The sequence below is a fragment of the Rutidosis leptorrhynchoides genome, chromosome 7 (genome assembly GCF_046630445.1).
Source record: "Rutidosis leptorrhynchoides isolate AG116_Rl617_1_P2 chromosome 7, CSIRO_AGI_Rlap_v1, whole genome shotgun sequence".
Taxonomy (NCBI): Eukaryota; Viridiplantae; Streptophyta; class Magnoliopsida; order Asterales; family Asteraceae; genus Rutidosis; species Rutidosis leptorrhynchoides.
In genome coordinates, this window is record NC_092339.1 from 106136468 (window position 1) to 106152498 (window position 16031).

Sequence of the window (16031 nt, forward strand, 5' to 3'; positions counted from 1 at the left end):
GCGTTGCGGCGGATTTTGTAAAAAAAAATTTGGTAGCTACTCTATGTATTAGTTAATGAGACCAAAAGAATGAATAAATACATATACATAATACACAGAAAAAGCTTAATTATTACTGTAAGAAGTTATAAGCAATATCTAAATTTGCAGCATAAGTTAAGTTGCCCATTCAATTCATCAAATACGATTTCAACTCAAAATGATATTTTCTCACAATTACTGCAACTATATTGACTTCATCAATAAACCATGAATTGCTAAGTGAAACTCGGATATTTATAACTTGCAAATTGCCATTACAATGCATTCAGTTCTGTGAAAGTTGTAAATTACAATATATAATTAAAAAATTGCAAATAGCCATTACAATGCATTCAGTTTTATAAGTATACCTTAGATGACAGCTTACACTATATATATACATCAATACTTCATACATATAAACGAAAGGCTTAAAAATATGACGATCTTTTTTAACGGTGAGATATGAGTAATCGGGCATAGTGATGATAGAATAAAAATGATACCTTCAGCGGCAGCTACGCCCTTCATTTGATTCTTCACTGATGGATTTCCATGGTCTAAAATTAGATTATGCGGAAAAGGGAGATGCACAAAATTTAACATATCAATTTCAACACAAATAGAACGAATGGGTAAAGTTATGCACATTTAGATGTTTAACGGGTCAAAATGATTACCTTAACGAAAATACTTCCGAACTCATTTTTGGAACACCAAAACTTTACAACAAACTTAATACAATATACTTGACATAAACAATGCGAATATTACTCTATTTGATACCAAAATGATCAAACGGGTCCAAATGGGTACAAAACAACTTTACATATATAACACCCAATAGCAACCATTAACACAAAATAAGAGTAAACAAACACGATAAAAAATCATAGCAGAAAAGGTTGAAAGCAGTCTCGAACCCTAGTGACTCGAGAAACTCACAATCTACAATAACCACCAAGGCAAGCCCATCTTATGTAATTTACCAAAGGGTAAAAAAATGTACCTTATGACAGTTCAAGTTGAAGCCTAGCTCACAAACCTGACAACAAATATTTAGAAAAAGAATTATGCCATTTGAATAACAAACCACAATGAGCAATGTACAAAATACTTTAACGTTACGACAACTAACACAATTAATCAAAGAAACCATATTACAACTGCAAATATCCATTTAAATACACTCAACGCCATCTACTTTGTTCGACAATGGCATAATTAGTTAGTGCTTTAATAAAAATAAAAAAGATAATGGCATGATTAGCATAACTAACTATAAAAGCTTTGACATGAGTACGCAAAGCAGTTAGCGTAGAAAAATTTTATGCTTTATAATCGTTTGCTTTTAAATTGAAAATGCTACTTGTTGTATGTATCTACTCTAAAATTGCGTGAAACTAATGATTTTTTTCTCTTTTAAATATAATGCTTAATTAATCAGACTTCCATCCTCAAAACACTTTGTAGGCTACGGTTATTATAACGTATCTATTTTTTGTTAAGTCGCGTAGGTATGTTTGATTTCCTCATATTCATGGTTAATATCACTTAATTAGTTTTTCTATTATTTGTGCTTTTCAGAAAATTCGTCTTATAACTACTATTATTATTATTCTCGTGCCAATGGCACAATCAGTGTTTATCCTATGATCAACCAAAACAATTCAACATTCTAAAAATACGGGGCTAAAGTCACAGAAAACATCTACCAAATTCAGCATACATTCATAGACCAACAACATACACTAAATTGAAGTATCTAAATCACATGTATGTACCTTCAGGTTTTAGTTGAACAGAGGAATCACAAAGCAGCCAACGTTAAACACGTATGGTAGAGACAAAAGTACATGGATACTCAAAAGACAAAGGGACACAACCTGCACCAATAAGCACGGACATTAAAAGCTAAAATCGATAAATGCAAAGAACCACGCTATCTAAAAAAGTCTACTTAACAAACAGGCGCAATGGAAAGAACCTTCGACAACCGGTTGAGCCTCGCACACCGTTCAACAACCCACTGAACATAACAGGCCTGTTTAATCTTTTCTTAGGTGGCACTACAACAAAAAGAAGATATCGAAATACATTTCACCTGAATACATTAGTTTGTAGCTTTAAAAAACAGCCCTATAAAGCACTCATTGTTAACAAACATAAAAAAAACAATTAAATTAGTACTAACTGATTGCGTTAAAATTGTCACACATCATGATTGCATCGATAGTAAAATTTCATTGTTCAAACTAAATCAAATTAACTTGTAAATTTTAAACGTTAAACCATGACAATTAATTTACCTGATTTTACTTGCACCAAAGACAAATCAACCTTAAGAGATGACCGATTATGTAAATGCAATCCAAGCATCCCCTTCTTTCCATCACTACAATAAATACATTACAAATGTAGCTTAGCCCATGTTATTCAGTATAATGAAAACATAACACTACAACAACAACAATCCAGGTAAAAAAAATTCAATTCACATGTCATATAGTGTTGTTCAAATCTAAAAGCTTAAACTTACCAAGTATGATGAAATTTTCAACAACCCAATAGTAAGCCTGTAATCGCAGCTGATAACATATTTAAAGCCAAAAAGGCAGAAATCAGTGAAATAATAGCGACAATCACTGCAAACCCTATTGCAAAACAGAGTCAGCAATATGTGGGCTAACCATCCTTGCTACGCCTTAGGCTAGATGAAAGAAACTAACATGAAACAACATGGAGATCATTATGAATAAAACTAATTTTATGAACCAAAATATAAAACAGCTTATGACCCAAGTTGAAATACAAAACGAAAACCCTAAAATCGACCTCCAATTCCACTCAAAAAACGAAAAAAAATTAGAAGAAGAAACATACCTGAATCTCCTTATGGAGTACACAATTGATTCCGACCGTTGTTGATTTGTGACGCCGAGCAGTTGTGGCGGCGACATTGGTGGTGGTGGTCGCTAGTAGTGATGGTGGTGGTGGTGGTGGTGGCGGTGTTCGGTAGTGGTGGTGATGGTGGTGATGGTGGTGGTAAAGGAGTGATTAATATGGAAGAAGACGGAGTGGGTGTTTAATTAGGGTAAAAGAAGGTTGTTTCCTTTTCCCTAGGGTGTTGGTTGTGATGGTGATGGTGGTGATGGTGTTGGTTGAAGGAGTTTGCTGAGAAAGTCCTAGAAGGATCAAGCAGGTGGAGATGAGAGTAGAATAGTGAGAGAGCAACTTAAAACAACGTGTGTGAGAGAGAGTGAGAGGAGAGAGAGAGAGTGAGTGGAGTGAACAACTATGGCGGCAGGACTAGAACACGAGAGCGGTACAACGGAAGACTTCAAGATCGATTAACAAGCCTTTTCGGAATTCACTTGACATCATTCATGTTCTTCAAATTTCCGGACAAGTGGTCGGTCACGGATCTATGGAAGGTGTTCAAACCACATGGCGACTTACGAGATATCTATATGGCGGGGAAGAAGCTGCGAAATGGTAATAGATTTGCCTTTGCAAGATTTGCCAGCGTAAAAAACAGCGACCAAATGTTAAGTTCCTTGGAAAAGATTAGCTTTGAAGGTAATCCAATCAGGATCTTCAAGGCTAGAGAAAGAGTAAATGTTGAACAAAATCGGTTTAACAAGGGCCTGAATAACCACCGTTTCAATTCCTTCAACAATTGCAACCAACAATTCAACACCTACAGAGACGAGAGAAACTTTAGGGATGTAGTAAGAGAACCACAGGAAGATCTAAGGGTTAGACTCAAGAAATTGCAGGAGGAAAGGGAAGACCTCAGAACTAAACTAGATAGCTTGAAGTCAGAAAAGAAGGAACATCCTAAGGGTGTGGGAGAAGATAATGAAATGATTTATAGAGACGGCAGAACCATCAAACTAAAGAATGAACATCGTAATCGTGAGCTACATGAGAGATCAATTTTATGCGAAATTAAGGGGTTAGAATACTTGCAATTATTTGAAGATCTCTGTAAAGCCGAAGGTATGAGTAACTTTTCTCTAAAATACTTAGGTGGTCTAACTATCCTGGTATGTTGCGAGTCTCCTGCTGGTGCGAAGGCATTGATAGACAACAAAAGACATGGTATCCATAAATGGTCCAATAAGGTTTGGACTCCTAAGTATCAGCACTGGTCTCCTGGAAGATTAGCTTGGGTTGATATTAAAGGGGTTCCAACACTTCACTGGAATGAAGACACGTTTAAATCTATCGCGTCATGGTGGGGTAGGATACTAGAGCTTGAAAACTGCAGTATTGAAGATAAGAACCAAAACCTAATTTCGGGCAAAGTCTTAATTCATGCTCGTCTCAATACCGGATTCATAGACGGCTAGGTCAATCTCTCCGACGATAACGGGTTAACTTATGTGTCTGTTAAAGAGGACAGGAACAGAATTGTGGAGATGTCTTTTGAAAAACGTATGTTTCAAGAAGATAACAATTCAAATGCAGTTGGAGAAAATGTTGGAGTGGACGATGAAACAACTGATGAAGATGACGAGGGTGTTGAGGATACATATGATGATTCAGATGATGATAACAACTTTTTCAATCTAGAGAGAGAAAATTCAGACAACCACAGATCTCCTAACAGTAACGATGGTGAAGGTGATCGAAAAACACAAGAACATGATCGGGTAATTCAAGAAGATGACCGGAATATTCCCTGTCCGGCAGTAGAAGATGAAGAGTCTGGGTGTTGGAACCTAGGTAACCTTTTCCAAAACAATCATGATGAAGCGTGCATAGGAGACACTCAAAAGGTTACAACTAACTCCACTAACCTAGACAAGGTAGGGCCAAGCAACTTTAGTCAAACGGCTCCATGTGAAAACTTACCATCCCAACATGATTTAAATTACGTACCTATTAGAAGCCCAATCTTGAGAAGCCCAATTAGTAGGTTTAATTTTGAGCCTGTAGATGTTGGGCCAAATGCAAAAAGTAATAAAGATGTTGGGTCGAATGAATGCACTAACCATGATGATGGGTTGGGCCATGAGGTTAGACAGAATTGTCCAAGTAATCCCAAGAACAAAAAAGGGGCAGCTGGTGATAAATCAAAAAAGGGGATAAATAAAAAAGATTGTTGCTTCTCTAGCATTCGACGGTGGAAAACATCCTCACGGATGATTAATCTCAAAAACGCTGCAAGGAAAACCAATGAAAACCAACCGATTCGATCACAGTGTACTTCATGTGCAACTTTAAATAGGAAATCTCATTCAATTTCTGATAAAGTGGCATCTTCTCAAAATATTGTGGCAAAAGGAAAAGGTTCGACAAGCACTTTTGGTTCAATCAACTCGGATGGGGTTCGAGATTTTGGGCATCAATTAGGACTGAAGTGGCAGAAGAAGCCACTTAAATTGTAAGTTAACTATGCCGTTCCATGTCGAATCGTTAATTTTTGTTTTTCCATGAAGATTGTTTCTTACAACATCAGAGGGTTTGGTTCGGGTAAACTTAGTAAATTTGGTGAGATAAAAAAATTGATCCTAAAAGAAAAACCATCCTTTATCGCACTTCAGGAGACGAAAATTAATTCAGTGACTGATTCGTGGATTCATAAACTATGGGGTTCGTCAGATTGTGATTTCATTCAACAAGCTAAAGTGGGGAAATCGGGTGGGTTACTTTTAATATGGGACTCTAATGTTTATGAAGCTATTGACACCATTTTTATTGATCGGGCGATTGGGATTCGTGGTAAATGGAGGAATAGTGGGATCGAGTTCAATGTGGTCAACGTCTATGGCCCACACGACGATGCGAAAAAAAATAGATTATGGGATACACTTTCACAGCTATTATCAGACCGAGAAGAGGCATGGGTAATATGCGGTGACTTTAATGAAGTACGCAACCAAAACGAGCGTTTCAACTGTGAATTTGTGGATTACCGGGCACAAAGATTCAATGATTTTATGTAACGACCCGTCAAAATCGCTATTGACGCGGCACGTTAATCATTGATTCCACAGTGAGGTTTTGACCTCTATATGATACGTTTTGATAAAATATTGCATTCATTAAAATAAGTGACTTTCTAAACATAGAAAGTTATAAACATGTGGGCGAGTGCTTAGGTATAAGCAAAACCCCGAAATACATAAGTCTTTAATTTACAGGTTGACATCACAGTCCAGTTATTTATTACACAACGCAGTTTTATTTTGAATGCAATAAACTTTGTACAAAGCATGAGAGACTCCATGCAGGCAACAAGCACATCACAGCGGAAGCATTCTAAGGACCTGAGAATAAAACATGCTAAAAAGTCAACACGAATGTTGGTGAGTTATAGGTTTAATTGCTCGAGTCATAAACATATATAAAGATAGACCACAAGATTTCATCAAAAGTTTATCAATAGATTCTACGTAACAGAGCACCCTGGTAACTAAACTTAACGCTATAGTGATAATTACCCCATTCGTTTTAATACACGCAAACCAACGTGTCTTAAACTCAAATAACATACGTCCGTTAAAAGGCTAGCGCTCTAGCTCGGACGGGGATGTCAAGCCCTATGGATCCATATACAATTATTCGCGCCCACCAGTCCATATCCTATGTACTGGCAGCTACTAGTTACCAAAACTAAGGGATTTTCGGTTTAACTCAGTGTAGAATTTTGTATGTACTTGTGTCTTATTGCGTTTAAAATAAATTGCATGTATTCTCAGCCCAAAAATATTTAAAGTATTTAAAAAGGGAGACTATAACTCACAGTTCAATATTGCGATTCAATATTGTAGGCAAATTGCGTAGACGTAATGATGGTAGATGACTGTATGGTTGGCCTTGGATTCAAGAACAATACCCCGAATAATACCTAATATTTCCTTAGCTTAAAGCGGTTTGAAACCCGAATTAAAAACACCCTCGTATATACCTTATTATTATTAAACTTAAATTTAAAATTATAATTATAATATAAATATAAATATTAAGAGAAATGTGAAAAACATTCGTCGAACGAACTGCGTATTTATATTACTTTTCGATTTACTGTAGCTCATGCGATCGCATGAGTTTTCAGTGTTTTTGCCATGCGATCGCATGGCCGCCTTTTCTGTTTCTGTTTGCTAGTTCGTCGACATCAAATAGTGTTTACTGTAGCAAATAGTGTACTGTAGCAAATAGTGTTTACTGTAGCAAATAGTGGTTACTGTAGCAAATAGTGTTTTACTGTAGCAAATAGTGTTTACTGTAGCAAATAGTGTTTTACTGTAGTAAATAGTGTTTTACTGTAGCAAATCACTGTAGCAAATTGTGGTTTCACTGTAGCACTGTAGCAAAATACGGTTTCACTGTAGCAAATAGTGTTTTACTGTAGCAAATTGTGTTTTACTGTAGCAAAGTAATTTTTACTGTAGGAAAGTCGTTTTTACTTGTACATATATATATATACATACATATAATTGTTCATGAATCGTCGAGAGTAGTCAAAGGTAATTGTATATATGTAACAGTTCTAAAATTTTGAGACTCAATCTAACAGACTTTGTTTAACGTGTTAAAATAATAAATCGTATAGAGAATTGGTTTAAATAAGTCAAAAATTTTCGGGTCATCACATTTTATCTCTTCAAACAACCTCACAGATATCCCACTAGGTGGAAGATCGTTCACGCGAGTTAGTGATGACGGGATGAAATTTAGTAAACTTGACCGCTTCCTTGTCTCCGAAAATTTTCTCTTATTATGGGACAGTCTTTCAACATTGGCGTTAGAAAGAAAAGAATCGGATCACTGCCCGATTGTGCTAAAAGACGAGGAGAAAGATTATGGGCCGAAACCCTTCAAAATTTTCGATGTTTGGCTCGACGAAGAGGGTTTTGACAAATTGTTTCTTGATGCGTGGAGAGTTGGGTCTGACTTGACACAAGCTACTGTTCCAGAGAATTTAGGTGTTCGAAAAGACAGAATTTTTATGAATAAGCTAAAGGCTGTGAAGATTGCACTTAAAACGTGGAGTAAAGAAAAATTTGGGGTGCTTGATCAAGAAATAGAAGTGCACAAAAGTGTGGCTCATTCGATGGAACTAATGGCTGAACAAAAACCATTATCTTCAGAAGAGTACAACACTTGGAGAAATGCAAGGAAAGGGTGGCTCGATAAAGAAAAAATCAAAACCGAAATGATCAAGCAAAAGGCTCGGGTTAGATGGGCACTTGAAGGAGACGAGAACACAAGGTTCTTTCACTCCATTATCCGACACAGGTACACTAGAAGCAACATTAGAGGTCTAATTATTAATGGGGTGTGGAATGACAACCCGAACGATGTTAAAGCCGAAGCTCTTAGACACTTTAGCAATGTCTTTAGCGAACCAAATGAGTTAAGACCCTCGATGGAGGATTTGTGCTTCCTGGTGATTTCAAGTGCTGAGGCAGCTTCTTTGGAATGTAGATTTCTCGAGCCTGAAGTTCTTGATGCTATCAACGATTGTGGTAGCACGAAAGCCCCGGGCCCGGACGGGTTCAACTTGAGGTTTTTCAAGAAATTTTGGGAGGTAATCAAAAGTGACTTAGTTGAAGCTATCAACTGGTTTTGGGACAAGGGTGAGATATCGAGAGGGTGTAACGCATCGTTTGTCACTCTCGTTCCTAAAAAATTGGATCCTTCAGGACTTGGTGACTTCAGGCCGATTAGCTTAATAGGTAGCTACTATAAGATTGTAGCCAAAATATTATCTAATCGGCTACGTAAGGTGTTACCTTCATTAGTAGGCGTTGAGCAAAGTGCTTTTTTAAAAGGGAGATTCATCCTTGACGGGGTGTTGATCGCGAATGAGACGGTTGAATATCTTAAAGGGAAGCATAAGAAGGGATTTTTCTTTAAAGTTGATTTTGAAAAGGCATTCGATAGTCTTAATTGGAACTTCCTTCTTGAAGTTATGAAATCTATGGGATTTGGCATTAAATGGAGAAAATGGATCTTGACTTGTCTTAAGTCGGCATCGATCTCAATACTTGTTAACGGTTCTCCCACTAACGAGTTCTCATTAGGTAGAGGTGTTAGGCAAGGTGATCCTCTATCGCCGTTCCTCTTCATTCTAGCTTCGGAAGGGTTAAACATTCTTACCAAAGCAGCTTTAGGCAAGGGTCTCTTCAAAGGTATAGAAGTTGGCAATGACAAAGTACTCATCTCTCACTTACAATATGCAGATGATACTATGTTTTTTGGAGAGTGGAGCCGTTTAAATGCTTGTAATTTGATGAATCTACTCAAATGTTTCGAACTTACCTCGGGTCTAAAAATAAACTTCCATAAGAGTTGTGTTTATGGAATTGGTATTGATCATGGTGAACTTGAAATGCTCTCGCATCATATGGGTTGCCAAGTTGGAAGATTCCCTTTTGTATACCTTGGACTCCCGATCGGTTCAAATATGAAAACCCTAAATGATTGGCGACCGGTAATTGATAAATTTGATAGTAGACTCTCGAGTTGGAAAATGAAAACGTTGTCTTATGGAGGAAGATTAGTGCTTATTAAATCGGTTCTCTAGAGTCTTCCTTTGTACTATTTCTCGCTCTATCGTGCTCCGCCTTGTGTTCTTAAACATCTTGAAAGTGTGAGGAGAAAATTCTTTTGGGGTGGGTCGGGTTCGGGTTCAAATATTTCTTGGGTTAAATAGGATTGTGTCATTAATTCTTTTGAAAACGGGGGGTTAAATATCAGGTCTTTGAAAAGCAAAAATCTTGCTTTATTGGGGAAGTGGTGGTGGAGGTTCAAAACCGAAACCGATTCACTCTGGGTGAAAATCATTCGAAGTTTACATGGTTCTTGTGGCGGCCTATTGTCGGGAAGTGACCAAAATCACTTGTCGACAAAAGGTATTTGGAAAAATATTATTCGTGCAGGTAACTCTATAGAAGATTCTAATGTGCACTTCAAAAGCTCGTTCATCAAATCAATTGGCGGTGGAGACTCAACTTCTTTTTGGCATGATCATTGGGTCGGGGACAATGCATTAAGATTTCGTTTCCCAAGGCTGTTTCATCTAGATCAGTTCCCCGATATCACCATCAAGGATCGCATATGCAACGGTGTAGCGGTTTGGCATTGGAAAAGATCTCCATCAGGTCGAGTTCAAGAAGAATTAAACGCGCTGACAGCCCTATTAGCAACATTCGAATTTGATCCCATCAGTCGAGATAAATGGAGCTGCTGTTTTGCTCCAAATGAGGTGTTCAGTGTTCGAGCTTTGGCATCCGAAATCGACTCTAATCTCCTGGTCGACAGCATCACACATCAAGGTACCTTCCGTAACAACCTCACCCCCAAAAAAGTCGAAATTTTCGCATGGCGGGCGCTAAAAAAAAGGCTCCCCGTTAGGCTTGAATTAGACAAAAGGGGTATAGATCTCCATAGTGTTCGTTGTCCTCTATGCGATGATGACTTAGAATCCGTAGAGCACTCTCTTATTTTTTGTAAGCACGCGATGGACGTTTGGGAGCGGGTCTTCAATTGGTGGGGCGCGGGCAATTTCTCTAACTTCAGCCTCTTCGAAATCTTTAATGGTAATGGGAGTTTTGTGATGTCGGGTATTGGCAAAAAGATATGGCAAGCCGTGTTATGGATTAGTGCGTATCTCATTTGGAAAAATCGCAATATCAAGGTGTTTCAAGGTAAATATAAAATTGCGCCGGTTGTTCTCAATGAGATACAAGCTATTTCCTTCGAGTGGATTTCTAATAGAGCTCGAGGAAGAAAGTTCGATTGGCTCATGTGGATCTCAACCCCAAATATTTATCTTTCCTTACCTTAGTTAGCATTATGTAGTTGCTTTCTTAGCAACAAGTGTGTGTATAATAGTCTCGTGTTCGTGTTTGTTCCTGTCTCATTTTCGTGTTTGCTGTATGTAATGAGTTCATATGCTCATTGCTTTAAACATGTATCTCTTGGTTTTTATTAATAAATTTATCCTTGCTGTTCAAAAAAAAGAATAGTGAGAGAGCTGGTGTACTGTGATACTGTAGCTGGTAGCAAGTAGGATTGTTATGTTAATTAGGTGAGTTAGTATGTAGTTTCAGTTAACGGCCAGTTAGTGAACGATAAATAAATGAATGAAAAATGATAGCGCAAATTCCTTCATGTATTAGTATTATGTATAAGTGATAGCGCAAATTCTAAGGGTGATAAAAATAAAGGATGACATATTTCATAAGTAAATAAAAAAAACTTTAAAGAAAATAGTAAATGACTTTTGTGCCCTCATGAACAGTAACAATTCCATGAATATGACATTTAGTATACACTATATATACACTAGAAGGTAATGCCCGTGCATTGCATGGCTTGTCTCAATTTCACTATTTTGAAATTCGTGTTTCGAATGGTTAGAGTCATGACAAGAGTTGGTTGAAAACATATTAACCTTGAAGTGAAAGCTGATGTTGGTCCTATTATGCAAGTGATCAAGTAGGATTTTGTGCATATGTTTTGCTTGCCACTATTGAAATGTGCATATTCGTGTCATATGTACTAACGTATGATGAAACTATATATAAACAAAAGTTTACTAAAGGTGGTCAAATGAGTTAACAAATGATGCCATAATATATTATAAAACATACATATTGTAGTGCGATTCAAAATATTAAAACATATATTACCTTTACAATTTACCATTAAATTTTTGAAGTTCTCTCTTTATGACTTCATATGTGACAATAAATAATTACATAATAATTGGAGTACATAGCAATACTTCTAAATATAAACGTGAAGCATTACGTATTACTACATCACACAATATAAAACTTGTGAATAGAATAAAATTGAAGGTGCATAACATTGAATAACAATTGATATGAAATTAACAATTATTTATTAACTATTATAATAAAGATATATAACACCACCAAGAGTAATAAACGTTATAAACATTTCAATAACTGTTATCTTTTTATTTTCCATCATTTAAATTTAGTTATAAAGATTCATTCATAAAAGGTAAAATTTATATGTCATAAATTATTTGATTAGTTTCAATCTTTTCATTTACTTTATCATAATTTTGACATAAATTTAAAATTAAGCTATGACATAAATTAATAACAATAGTTTCAAAAACTTTTCATTTTTCATATCTACATTGAAAGATATCGTTGCATATAATATATATATATATATATATATATATATATATATATATATATATATATATATATAATTATTTATGGAAATTAATTAAATAAATATGATTTATATATTTACATGGATAAAAAACATTACACCTATAATAATCATACTTATATGAATTATGATCAAAATGTAATAATAATAAATTATTTTTATTATTATTATTAATCATAATCGTAATCATATTCATAATTATAATTATAAGTATGAATAATTATATATATAAATTAATTAAATAAACATTATCTATATATTTACATATCGTAATCATATTCATAATAATTTATAATTATGAATTATAATCATAATCTTAAGTATTAATCATATAAGTTATACAAATATACAATATAATAATCATAATATCCTAATATTAGCATTAAAAAGAGAAGCTTCGGACGAAACGATTCAACATAGAGTCAATCACGTTTCTTCTTGCCTTGTCCGCTGAAATGTCCCGTTCTTATTGATTAAAAACGTTCCATATTAATTGATTTCGTTGCGAGGTTTTGACCTCTATATGAGACGTTTTTCAAAGACTGCATTCATTTTTAAAACAAACCATAACCTTTATTTCATAAATAAAGATTTAAAAAGCTTTACATAGATTATCAAATAATGATAATCTAAAATATCCTGTTTACACACGACCATTACATAATGGTTTACAATACAAATATGTTACATCGAAATCAGTTTCTTGAATGCAGTTTTTACACAATATCATACAAACATGGACTCCAAATCTTGTCCTTATTTTAGTATGCAACAGCGGAAGCTCTTAGTATTCACCTGAGAATAAACATGCTTTAAACGTCAACAAAAATGTTGGTGAGTTATAGGTTTAACCTATATATATCAAATCGTAACAATAGACCACAAGATTTCATATTTCAATACACATCCCATACATAGAGATAAAAATCATTCATATGGTGAACACCTGGTAACTGACATTAACAAGATGCATATATAAGAATATCCCCATCATTCTGGGACACCCTTCGGATATGATATAAATTTCGAAGTACTAAAGCATCCGGTACTTTAGATGGGGTTTCTTAGGCCCAATAGATCTATCTTTAGGATTCGCGTCAATTAGGGTGTCTGTTCCCTAATTCTTAGATTACCAGACTTAATAAAAAGGGGCATATTCGATTTCGATAATTCAACCATAGAATGTAGTTTCACGTACTTGTGTCTATTTTGTAAATCATTTATAAAACCTGCATGTATTCTCATCCCAAAAATATTAGATTTTAAAAGTGGGACTATAACTCACTTTCACAGATTTTTACTTCGTCGGGAAGTAAGACTTAGCCACTGGTTGATTCACGAACCTATAACAATATATACATATATATCAAAGTATGTTCAAAATATATTTACAACACTTTTAATATATTTTGATGTTTTAAGTTTATTAAGTCAGCTGTCCTCGTTAGTAACCTACAACTAGTTGTCCACAGTTAGATGTACAGAAATAAATCGATAAATATTATCTTGAATCAATCCATGACCCAGTGTATACGTATCTCAGTATTGATCACAACTCAAACTATATATATTTTGGAATCAACCTCAACCCTGTATAGCTAACTCCAACATTCACATATAGAGTGTCTATGGTTGTTCCGAAATATATATAGATGTGTCGACATGATAGGTCGAAATATTGTATACGTGGCTATGGTATCTCAAGATTACATAATATACAATACAAGTTGATTAAGTTATGGTTGGAATAGATTTATTACCAATTTTCACGTAGCTAAAATGAGAAAAATTATCCAATCTTGTTTTACCCATAACTTCTTCATTTTAAATCCGTTTTGAGTGAATCAAATTGCTATGGTTTCATATTGAACTCTATTTTATGAATCTAAACAGAAAAAGTATAGGTTTATAGTCTGAAAAATAAGTTACAAGTCATTTTTGTAAAGGTAGTCCTTTCAGTCAAAAGAACGACGTCTAGATGACCATTTTAGAAAACATACTTCCACTTTGAGTTTAACCATAATTTTTGGATATAGTTTCATGTTCATAATAAAAATCATTTTCTCAGAATAACAACTTTTAAATCAAAGTTTATCATAGTTTTTAATTAACTAACCCAAAACAGCCCGCAGTGTTACTACGACGGCGTAAATCCGGTTTTACGGTGTTTTTCGTGTTTCCAGGTTTTAAATCATTAATTTAGCTTATCATATAGATATAGAAAATGTGTTTAGTTGATTTTAAAAGTCAAGTTAGAAGGATTAACTTTTATTTGCGAACAAGTTTAGAATTAACTAAACTATGTTCTAGTGATTACAAGTTTAAACCTTTGAATAAGATAGCTTTATATGTATGAACAGAATGATGTTATGAACATCATTACTACCTCAAGTTCCTTGGATAAACCTACTGGAAATGAGAAAAATAGATCTAGCCTCAAAGGATCCTTGGATGGCTTGAAAGTTCTTGAAGCAGAATCATGACACGAAAACAATTTCAAGTAAGATTTCCACTCGAAATAAGATTGTTATAGTTATAGAAATTGAATTAAAGTTTGAATATGATTATTACCTTGTATTAGAAATATAACCTACTGTAAGTAACAAAGGTTTCTTGATCTTGGATGATTACTTGGAATGGATTTAGAAAACTTGGAAGTAAACTTGCAATCTTGGAAGTATTCTTGATTTTATGAAATTAGAACTTTTGGAATTTACGAAGAACACTTAGAACTTGAAGATAGAACTTGAGAGAGATCAATTAGATGAAGAAAATTGAAGAATGAAAGTGTTTGTAGGTGTTTTTGGTCGTTGGTGTATGGATTATATATAAAGGATATGTAATTTTATTTTCATGTAAATAAGTCATGAATGATTACTCATATTTTTGTAATTTTATGAGATATTTCATGCTAGTTGCCAAATGATAGTTCCCACATGTGTTAGGTGACTCACATGGGCTGCTAAGAGCTGATCATTGGAGTGTATATACCAATAGTACATACATCTAAAAACTGTGTATTGTACGAGTACGAATACGGGTGCATACGAGTAGAATTGTTGATGAAACTAAACGAGGATGTAATTGTAAGCATTTTTGTTAAGTAGAAGTATTTTGATAAGTGTATTGAAGTCTTTCAAAAGTGTATAAATACATATTAAAACACTACATGTATATACATTTTAACTGAGTCGTTAAGTCATCGTTAGTCGTTACATGTAAGTGTTGTTTTGAAACCTTTAGGTTAACGATCTCGTTAAATGTTGTTAACCCAATGTTTATAATATCAAATGAGATTTTAAATTATTATATTATCATGATATTATCATGTATGAATATCTATTAATATGATATATATACATTAAATGTCTTTACAACGATAATCGTTACATATATGTCTCGTTTACAAATCATTAAGTTAGTAGTCTTGTTTTTACATATGTAGTTCATTGTTAATATACTTAATGATATATTTACTTATCATAGTATCATGTTAACTATATATATATCCATATATATGTCATCATATAGTTTTTACAAGTTTTAACGTTCGTGAATCACCGGTCAACTTGGGTGGTCAATTGTCTATATGAAACATATTTCAATTAATCAAGTCTTAACAAGTTTGATTGCTTAACATGTTGGAAACATTTAATCATGTAAATATCAATCTCAATTTATATATATAAACATGGAAAAGTTCGGGTCACTACAGTACCTACCCGTTAAATAAATTTCGTCCCGAAATTTTAAGCTGTTGAAGGTGTTGAGGAATCTTCTGGAAATAGATGCGGGTATTTCTTCTTCATCTAATCTTCACGCTCCCAGGTGAACTT

General features: G+C 34.4%; 1 long non-coding RNA gene across 2 annotated transcripts; it reads right to left on the bottom strand.

Annotated features, from left to right (window-relative positions):
- Positions 1-383: 383 nt before the first annotated feature.
- On the bottom strand, positions 384-3177 carry LOC139858480 (uncharacterized). 2 transcript variants are annotated; one of them, XR_011762961.1, is made up of 6 exons: positions 2905-3177; positions 2561-2609; positions 2331-2416; positions 2009-2090; positions 1806-1907; positions 384-1066 (listed from the first exon to the last, which is right to left on the bottom strand). It is a non-coding gene; the product is annotated as an uncharacterized lncRNA (long non-coding RNA). The 2 variants fall into 2 exon arrangements; XR_011762960.1 differs by having other exon boundaries at positions 2561-3177.
- Between the last annotated feature and the right edge of the window lie 12854 nt (positions 3178-16031).